The 9,210-nt window shown below is 42.2% G+C and overlaps 1 pseudogene; it reads right to left on the bottom strand.

The window, feature by feature from the left end:
• Positions 1-4,395: 4,395 nt before the first annotated feature.
• On the bottom strand, positions 4,396-8,703 carry LOC114045177 (annotated as a pseudogene).
• Positions 8,704-9,210: the final 507 nt, after the last annotated feature.

The following is a 9,210-nucleotide window of genomic DNA, read 5'->3' as shown; positions in this document are numbered from 1 at the left end:
GATCCTGACCCACAACACATGTATAACCTATGTCATGTTGGCAAGTCACTTAACTTCTCAGGCCTCATTTGCAAAGTGAATCTAATCCAACAATTGGCTAACCTCTCAGGTTCCTTCCACCTCTAAATCTATGATCCTGTGATTTACAATATGATTCAATTTGAGAAACCATGATGGATAGATGTCTTTTGAGGTACACATAGACTTCTTAAAGTGAGGCAAACCTTCACTGACTCATTTTCTCAAAGACTAATAAGGAACCACTACTTTATACTACTATAGCATACAGGATACTGGTTATGGCCTCCCAAAATTTTTCCCCAAATTCATCTTTTTTAATTGGGCAAAGTGTATCATTTGCTCAGTCCTCAGTTTACCCATTTATCAATGGGTATATTCCTCAGTGCAAGATTATTTATACCACTCTGAAAGAGACAGGTACACAAATAATTGTAATGGATTTGGAGGCAGTGTGGCACAGTGAAACTAAGACTCATTCTGGGAGTCAGAGGACCAGTGTTCAAACCTCAACTCTGATGTCTGCTGCCTGTAAGTCACCTAGAAAGTCATTTAACCCCTGTGGGCCTCATTTTCCTCTTCTGTAATATTAGGAAATTAGACTAGTTGACGCACAATGTTCCCTCCCCACTAAACTATAAAGGGCTGCTGGATACTGGGAACCAGGGGTTATTATCATACTAAGGACTCTAGTAGGTCTGTTGGGACACCCCAGTTTCCATGGAGAGTTATGGAGCATAGGGTAGCATCAAAAATTCTTGTGGGTCAGTTTCTATAAGGGCACTTATGGCAATTTCTGTGCCAGTTACGGGGGGTAGGACCAAATGGAAACCCTTAGAGTTGCTTGAGACATCTCATATAAGGATCCCAGTCACCTTCCTCATCTGCCAAACAAAGTATGGCAGGTGAAAGAGGAAATGACCGAGGAAACAAGATATTTTGAGGATTTTGATTTATTAAGCAATGCATGTCAATTCCCTAACAAAGATCCTCAACTTAGGTCTGCCTGGACCCTGAATGCAGGGGGGAGATAGATTTTTATATATTAAAAACAATCAAATAAGACCTAATTAAAAGGAAACAATATAACATTAGGTAATCTGGTTTCTAAGTGGATGAAAGATTAGGGACTTTCCGACTTGGGAGGGGGAGAGTGAACAGGTACAATTTCCTGAAATCAGAAAAGGAGGTGTCCCACTCACCAGTGTCTGTAAGCAATCAAGGGAACATGGAAACAATAACTGATTGCTCAGAGTGGTGACAGTTTTCAGATAAGATATATGGGGTGCTTAAGATGTACAATTATGAGAAAATTTGCATCAATCTTCGGATCTGACTTTCTGGTCAGCATAACTAGGTCCTTGGTTAAGAGTCTCTAAACAGCAGGGAGAGGTGGTTCAGCTTCCCAGCCATACAGGGCTGGGTTCAAACAATGCAACGAAGTTTTTTCTCAATTCCCATAATTGAATGAAGTTTTCTCACAGAACAGAAATTGGGTTAGACCCATGATTGAGTAGAAAGGGAACTGAGCTAGCTCCAGAATTGAGTGACCAGATGGAGTCAGTGTGGTTCATCCAATTCCCACAATTAGCTACTTGTTCTCCTAATCCCCTCCATTCCCTCAGAAGTCAGGGAAGCCCAGGAGCCCAAGAAGTAAAACCCAGTCAAAGTAAGGTACAAGGTAATGGCAAAAAACTCCTTTTCTTAAGATTCTGCCATGTATGCTGGGTTAGTTTTCCCCTAAATGGCAGCGAAGGAATTCCTGATACTTGATTGATCCAATGGAAGAGGGATCCAGCCATCAGATTTCATGTATGTCCAACTGCTCTGCCAGTCAATGAACCCTTCTGCCCAAATACTGAGTTACTCCTTGCTGAGTATACTGTTTATGCTATTAGTAAGTAAACTACTATGTTCTGTTAAGTGTTTATATATGAGTGCCTCATTTTGTTCCAATCTGGGACCTGAACCACGGGGCCAGCAGGAGTCAGGCTTGGTCCACAGCACACAGGATCTTAATAGGCATTAGAACTGAAAGGGACCTTGGAAATCACCTAGCTCAACTCATTAACTAAAAAAAAAAATTTTTCAACTAACAGACATTTATTTTCTCTCATTTTCACTTCCCCTCCAATGAAAAGGAAAGAAAAACCCTTGTAACAATTATGCATAGTCAAGCAAAACAAATTCCCACATTGGCCACATCCAAAGAAATATATATCTTATCCTACATCTTGAATACATCAACTTTCTGTCAGAGGTTAACCTATTAATGTTACAGGTGAAGAAACTAAGGCCCAGAGAGAAGTGACTGACCTAAGGTCGTGCAGGTAGTATAAGTAGGAGAGTAATTTCTAGGACCCAAGTCTTCTGACTCCAGATCCATTGCATTTGGCATTATACTGCACTGTTCCTTGTATGTATTTGCTTTAAGAAAATAATAATTCCTTTGAAATATTAGAGAATCAACCCCATTCCAATAAAATGCCAGTTTTCTCTTTAGTGCATTGCATGTCGAGTCCAAAACTATGTGGATTTTGAACTAGCTTTAAGGTTCTAAGCCCTCACTTGCCCCGAATGAAATCCCCTGGTTGGGGATGTTACTTAGATAGCATAGTGTAGAGCAAAGACCTGGACTTGGTTAGCTTGGGTGGGAATCTTGGCCCTGCTGCTTATGAGCTTGGTAATCCTGCCCTCTTCAGCCTCTATCATCTGTGGGACAGAGGGGCAGGTCTACATGGGTCTCAAAGGTCCCTTTCAGCTCTGTGATTCAGCCCTGAGGACCGAGAGGGTAGACCGGGCTACAGGCAGCCCCCCTCCTTTTTTATAAAGGATAGATTGCCCAGGGCCTAACATTTAGTTCCTGATTGGCGTGAGATGATATTTGGTCTCCAAGCAATAAGCAGGCTCCTACTGGCAGCCAAGCAAAGCTGTTTGAAAATGTGCTTTATGAATTATTCAAGTTAGGTCTCAGACAAAGGATTGCAGCCAGGCTGGAGCAGATGTAACAAATGCATACACACACAAATATACACCCACAATCACATGCATGCATGCATGCACAATACTTTTTATATGAGGAGAGATGCTCAGAGTACTGATTAAATATTCAATTAGTCTTGGCACAAACATTTATTAAGCACCTACTATGTGCAGAACCCAGTGCTTGGTATTATAGGGGAGACAAAGAACAATCTTACCGTGTGATGCTAAGGAAATCATTTCCCCCTCTCTAGGCCTCAATTTATTCCTCTGTAAAATGAGAAATTTAGACTAGATGACCTCTAAGGTCCCTCCCACCTCTGATATTTTGTGTTATATGTTCTAAGGTCCCCTTGCAGACCTAACATTCTATGTTCTGTCTGAAAGTCTTTCTCAGTACTCTGACCTAAAGTTCATTTCAGGTCTAACATTCAAACTTCTTTCAATGGGGCAGCTAAGTGGCACAGTGTACAGAGCATGGGCCCTGGAGTTAGAGGACCTGAGTTCAAATTTGGCCTCAGACACTTACTAGCTGTGTGACTCTGGGCAAGTCACTTAACCCTAACTGCCTCAAAAAAAAAAAAACAAAAAACAAAAGGCTATAAATATACCCCCCCCCCCAAAAAAAAATAAATGAAAATAAAGTCCCTTCAAGCTCTGATATCCTGTTCTACATTCAAGGTCCATTCTAGTTCAGATATTCTATTTTTTCTGCGGCCCATTCTTTCCACTAATGGTGTGTATATTATAGGTGGGAAGGTATGACTGAGGGTTAACCATTTCATTGCTGCCTTTTTTTTTTTTTACTATGCTATTTAATTCAGTGTTTATGTTTTTAACTAATTGTGTCCTGTCACTGACAGGTCTAAGGTTAAGAGGCTGACTCAGCATCTCATCCTCCACCCTGCCCCTTGGCTCAGTTCCATTTGGTGGTTTGCAAACTTGGTGATTTGAATTATAAAAAGAAGTACTGAGGGTAAAGAAGGTTGTCAGGAATGTTTCCAGTTCCAAAGGCCTTCTTCCTTCAGATCCTGGCTGCTGAAGGGAAGTTGAGTTTTATATCCTTTTAAATTCATGTGTGTTGTGTTTTCAAACTTCCATTATCAAAGTAGTGTTCACTGGATTTTTATAGTGCCTATTGCATTTTAAACAAAAAATTTTGGTCCTGCTAGCCTAAGCCAAATTTAGCCTTAGCTACCCATAAAAGATAAACACAGAGCTCTTGAGCTATGGTGTTGAATTAATGCAGACTTGAAGGGGTAGCCTTGTTGAGGAAATCCACCTTACAAATTGGCACCCCCAATTGCTAAAAAAAAAAAAAAGACTAATTCTTTTTTTTGTTTGTTTGTCACAGGCATTTTTATTAACAGACCATTAGAAAAATAATCATGACCTTTAGTTCATTCTTCTAATAAGCCTGTTGATGCGGTCTTCCCTGTTACCAGCATCTCCACCTTCCACAAAATGTGTACTCTCTTTCTTCATTCCACCTGGTGGAGAAGATAATTTGAAGGGCACAGGAAGTTGTTGGCAGCTTTGAAGTGCTTGCCAACAGTGTGGATCTCATGGATCAAGTCTTCCATGCAGATAATTCCATATTTACCAAGAGATTTTGCAATAAGGGCATTATCTGTCAGGGCAGTTCTCTTTCTTGATCTTGCTGTAACCACGATTGTAAATCAAGTCATTTACTGACTTCAGGTTTGGGTAACCCCATGCAGTGTATGGTGCCACAATCCTCAGCATGTTAATCGAAGCCTTCTCAAGCTTAACAAAAGTGCCATTGAAGATTTGGCCAAGACAAAGAAGCTGCAAAACTTTTCCAACCTTTGGGCTAACACCATTGATACCTCTGATTCTGATCACAAAAGCTAACTTGGGTTCAGCAGGTACATAGTAGTTGCCAGCTTTGCATGCCATTCTGGCCAGCCAGATTTCACTTCTGTACATCTGTCTGTACTCCTTATGGTAGGCTTTAGCTTTTTCATAGATAACTTTCCTCCATATTTTATGGAGCTTTTTTACAGCCTCCTTTTTCTTCAGGCATCTGGCCTTCAGTATTGCAAAAGCCTTTCACTTTTTCAGAAGGTTCTGGAACAGATGGTAGCTTCTTCTTTTCTTCTACACCCGCCAGGATTCCAGCTGGAAAAAAGACTAACTCTTTTCACTTCTGGGTGGCATGGCTGTTGTTCTAGAGGATGAAGGTTATGCTGATGAAGGAACTTCAGAAGTTGCAAGTTGGATCCAGCCATGACAGGCTCAGTATAAAACATGCCCACAGCGGGGTTCATTGGTACAGCGAAGTGAGAGCACTCTAAGATAAGTGCAGTGCTTTGTTTCTTCTCTTGACATGGAATTATTGCAGCTGACAGCCCAAGCTGAGACCTTTGCCCCTTACCCCAAAAGACTTTGGGTCCCATTTGTTTGAGGGGGGAGTGATGGGATACAGGCTCTGGAATGCCCCCTCTCTTAAACTCTCCTTGAATTTCCCCACTTGATCAAGTCTCTGGCATTCACCTGAGGCTATAATCCTGTCCACTGGCCTTTCATTATTGCCTAAATCCAATCTCCCAGTTCTCTGTTACCCTTAATCTAACCCAGCCCTTCACTGTCTGTTACCCTCAGATCACCCCAGGCTACTTCCCACTCTTCCTATCTAGATGCCATTCTCTTGGTCCAGGTCCCTGGCATTTGACCTCCCAGTCACCCCAGCCTACTGGCCACTCCCACCAAGATTCTCCCTAGACCCCTCCTCCAGTCACCCCAAACTATGTGGCCACTCCTAGATCCCTCCCACAGTCTTTCTGTATATAAGGTCCATCTTGCCTCCATTAAGGTGCTCAGATTCTTTAACATCTGGCCAGTGGCTCAGATTCAATCTGGCCTGCTTGCCTTAGTGATATAAATGTTCAGATTCCTTAAGAGTCTGGCCAATATGGTGGATTTCTAATAAAACTTGTCTTTGGCTGAAAGAAGGCTTGGGTCGAATTCATTAGGGCAGGGCCCATGTGTTGCTATTTCGGGGTCCTAGTACCCCTAGCTCTCAACACAGCCACATTTCCCCTCTCATTCATTCCCTCAGATTTTGTTTTGATCCCTGTTGTAACCTGGCTTATGTCATAGACACTGCTTTCTGTCTCTGGCTCTGTAGTCCTACTTCCTACCCTTCTTCCCAGTTATTAGTCTTGGCAAGTTTGTTTGATGCTTCTGAAATCCCTGGCTTCAACCCTCTATGCCAGGAAGGCATTGACTAATGGCCATAGATTCATGCAGCTACCATCTGTTATGGGTCTCAGCTCTGACCCCCACCTAGAATCAGGGATTAGATAGATAGAACATTTACTAGATAACAGGTACCGTGCTAAGTGCAACAGACACAAATCCAAGCAAGCAAACCAGTATTTGCCCTCAAAGAGCTTACACTCTAATGGGGGAAAACAATACATAAAAGGAAGCTAGAGCAGGGAGAAGGGGGTGATATTATATAAGCTGACATTGTGGTGTGGAAATGTCCAAGAGCTGCGGAGGCTTTGGCAAAATAAGTCCAAAGCTGCCTTACCAGAGTCCAGGAAGCAATACAAATAACATTCACCTCCAAGGACTTTACTCACGCCTTTCATGGTAAAGGTAAAATTAGTCATATGCGTTTTGTATCCTTCACTGAAACACTCCCCCAATGGCTAATGGAGGCAACTCTAGATTCTTAAAAGCTGTACCAGCAGAGTCAGATCTCTGATTATAATGGAATGGAATGGAATGGCTTCAAATGGGGGCCCCACAAAGTGTGATTGCAATCTGAATTTCAGAGAGGTTCTTTACCAGGGCTATAGGAGATGAATTTTTTGGCCATAGCTATTCTAGAAGTCTCTCCACCAACTTGTAGAAAGATTGTAATCTGCATCATTTGAGGGAGAACCTGCATGGATGAAATCATAGGTCTCTGATGTGTTTAATATGTCACAGAGCAGAGTAGACATAGAAACATAAGCAGAACCTCCCTGCAACCACAGATGAAAGGCAGACCCAGAAACTGCCTCCTGAATGCTGGGGTTGTCTATATCTAATGACACAGCTATTATCACTGTATCCCACCACTTCCATCCCATCCAAACAATTACCCATAAAGGCCAACAAAAGGGGAAATTATTTTTCTAGTGATCATGTAAACATTTGGGTGACCACCCCTTCCCCATTCCCCCACCATGTTGAGAGAGGTAAAGTACTTATATCATGATTACTGTGAGTTTGTTATGTATGAGTCACCCTAAGCTATAACCCTCCAGGAACACTATTAACCCAAGAATTGGAGACCCCTTTACCTGACAATCCTATGTGAATTTACTATGTCTTCCATCCTTCCTTCCTTCTCTCTTTTTTCTTTCTTTCTTTCCTTCCTTCCCTCTTTCCTTCCTTCCCTTTTCTCTCCTCATTTCTCCTTCCTTCCTTTCCTTCTTTTGCTACTTTTCTTTCCCTCTCTTCTTCTATTCTTTCCTCCCTTATCTCCCTTTTACTTCTCTCCTTCCCTTTCTTCAGAAGCAGCTAGGTAGCACAGGGCATAGATTGCTAGGTTTGCAATCAAGAAGACCTGAGTTCACATCTTACTTCAAATACTTACTAGCTATATGACCCTGAATAAGTCACTTAACATCTATATGCCTCAGTTTCCTCAACTGCAAAATGTTGATAATAATAGCACCTACCTCACAGGGAGGATCAAATGAAATAATATTTGTAAAGCAGTTAGCACAATGTCCAGCACGTAATAGGTGCTTAACAAATGCTTGTGTCCACCTTCTTTCCCTCACTTCCCTTCCCCTTCTTTTGTACCTTCTTTCATTTCCCTTTTCCTCCCTTTCCTCTCTCCTTTCCTTCTCTGCCTCCTTCCCTGCCCTCCTTTCCCCTACCTCCCTATAGCCCTCTGCCCTCAGAGGGAGCTGAATATTTGTTGCTGACCAGCCAGTGGACAAGCCAGAAACCACAGAACAGTCAGCGCTAATGGCGTTGACTTTAAATCGCTACAATCTTTTGGCCTTGAAAAAGATTTGGACTTTTTAAAACAGATCCTCATTCTCTGAATGCAAATGTTCAAGCCCGATCTGGAAGAAATAGTTATCCAAGCACCTTGGCTTCTATGTCCTTGTCACTTTTAATCAACGTTATTTTCTCTGTTTTGACCTAGAAGTTTCATACCAAGATCCTGCTACATCCCAAAACTTTCTTTGGTTGGGTTTTTTGCATAGTTCATGGGGTGACTTCCTGCAGAAGGAAAAATGATCTTAGTTCTACCTCTTTATCTTGGACAGTGATGGAGGGAGAGGAACAAGGAAGAAGGGGGAGTTTTTAAAATGCCCAAGGGGGAGGTTTTAAAATGCCACTGTCAAGATTCCTCACTCCAGAGGAGATTCTAGGAGTCACAGGAACTATAAGACATTTCCCCGGAAATCCTAAGGGTTGTTCATTCCTGAATTGCCCAGGTTAGGTGATGTATACTGTGATACCTCCGTGGGATAAAGGAGAGAAGAGGTCTCCAGCTGGCCAGACCCTCTCCTCACTTCCTCTCAATTCAGAGAGGGTTAAATGTAATTCCTTTCAGAGAGTTCCCAGCATCTTCTCAGCAAGTAGCTGAGTCACCATGGCAACACAATCACCAGTGGCCTGATGACGACAGTATGGGCAGAGGAGGTAATAGGCTCCCTCCCCCATCGCCCTCAAAAGTGCTCTGCCTTGGGTGTGGCGTCGTATCTACAGAGGGAGGCATAGTATGCTATAGGTGGAAGAGCATTGGACCCGCAGTCAGGACACCTGGCTTTGAAGAGGAGGGGGGAGAAGGAAGGAATACCACACCAAAGTCAACAAATGATTGCTATGTAAAGCACACCATACTAAGCCATAGTGGTATAAAGAAAGGCAAAAACAGTATCTATCCTCAAGGAGTATGTCCTCCAAGGATGAAACTTACAAATAACCAGGAATAATAATTTGCAAAACACTTTGTTTATATTTGATCTTGTGAGGGTGGGATTCTGTTAAATTAAAAATCCTCTCAATATCTCTCTAAGAAAAATATTGTTATCCTCATTTAACAGATGTGGAAATTGAGACCGAGAGAAATTAAATGACTTGCCCTGGGTCACACAATTGGTAAGTGTCTAAGTCAGGATTGGAGCCTAGGTTTTTATGATTCCAAGTCTAGTGATCTCCCAGGGGTGT

Source organism: Vombatus ursinus, unplaced genomic scaffold, assembly GCF_900497805.2.
Source record: "Vombatus ursinus unplaced genomic scaffold, bare-nosed wombat genome assembly UNPS02014778.1, whole genome shotgun sequence".
Lineage (NCBI taxonomy): Eukaryota > Metazoa > Chordata > Mammalia > Diprotodontia > Vombatidae > Vombatus > Vombatus ursinus.
Note: the sequence above shows the minus strand (reverse complement) of the source record. Positions and strands in the feature narration are given on the sequence as shown.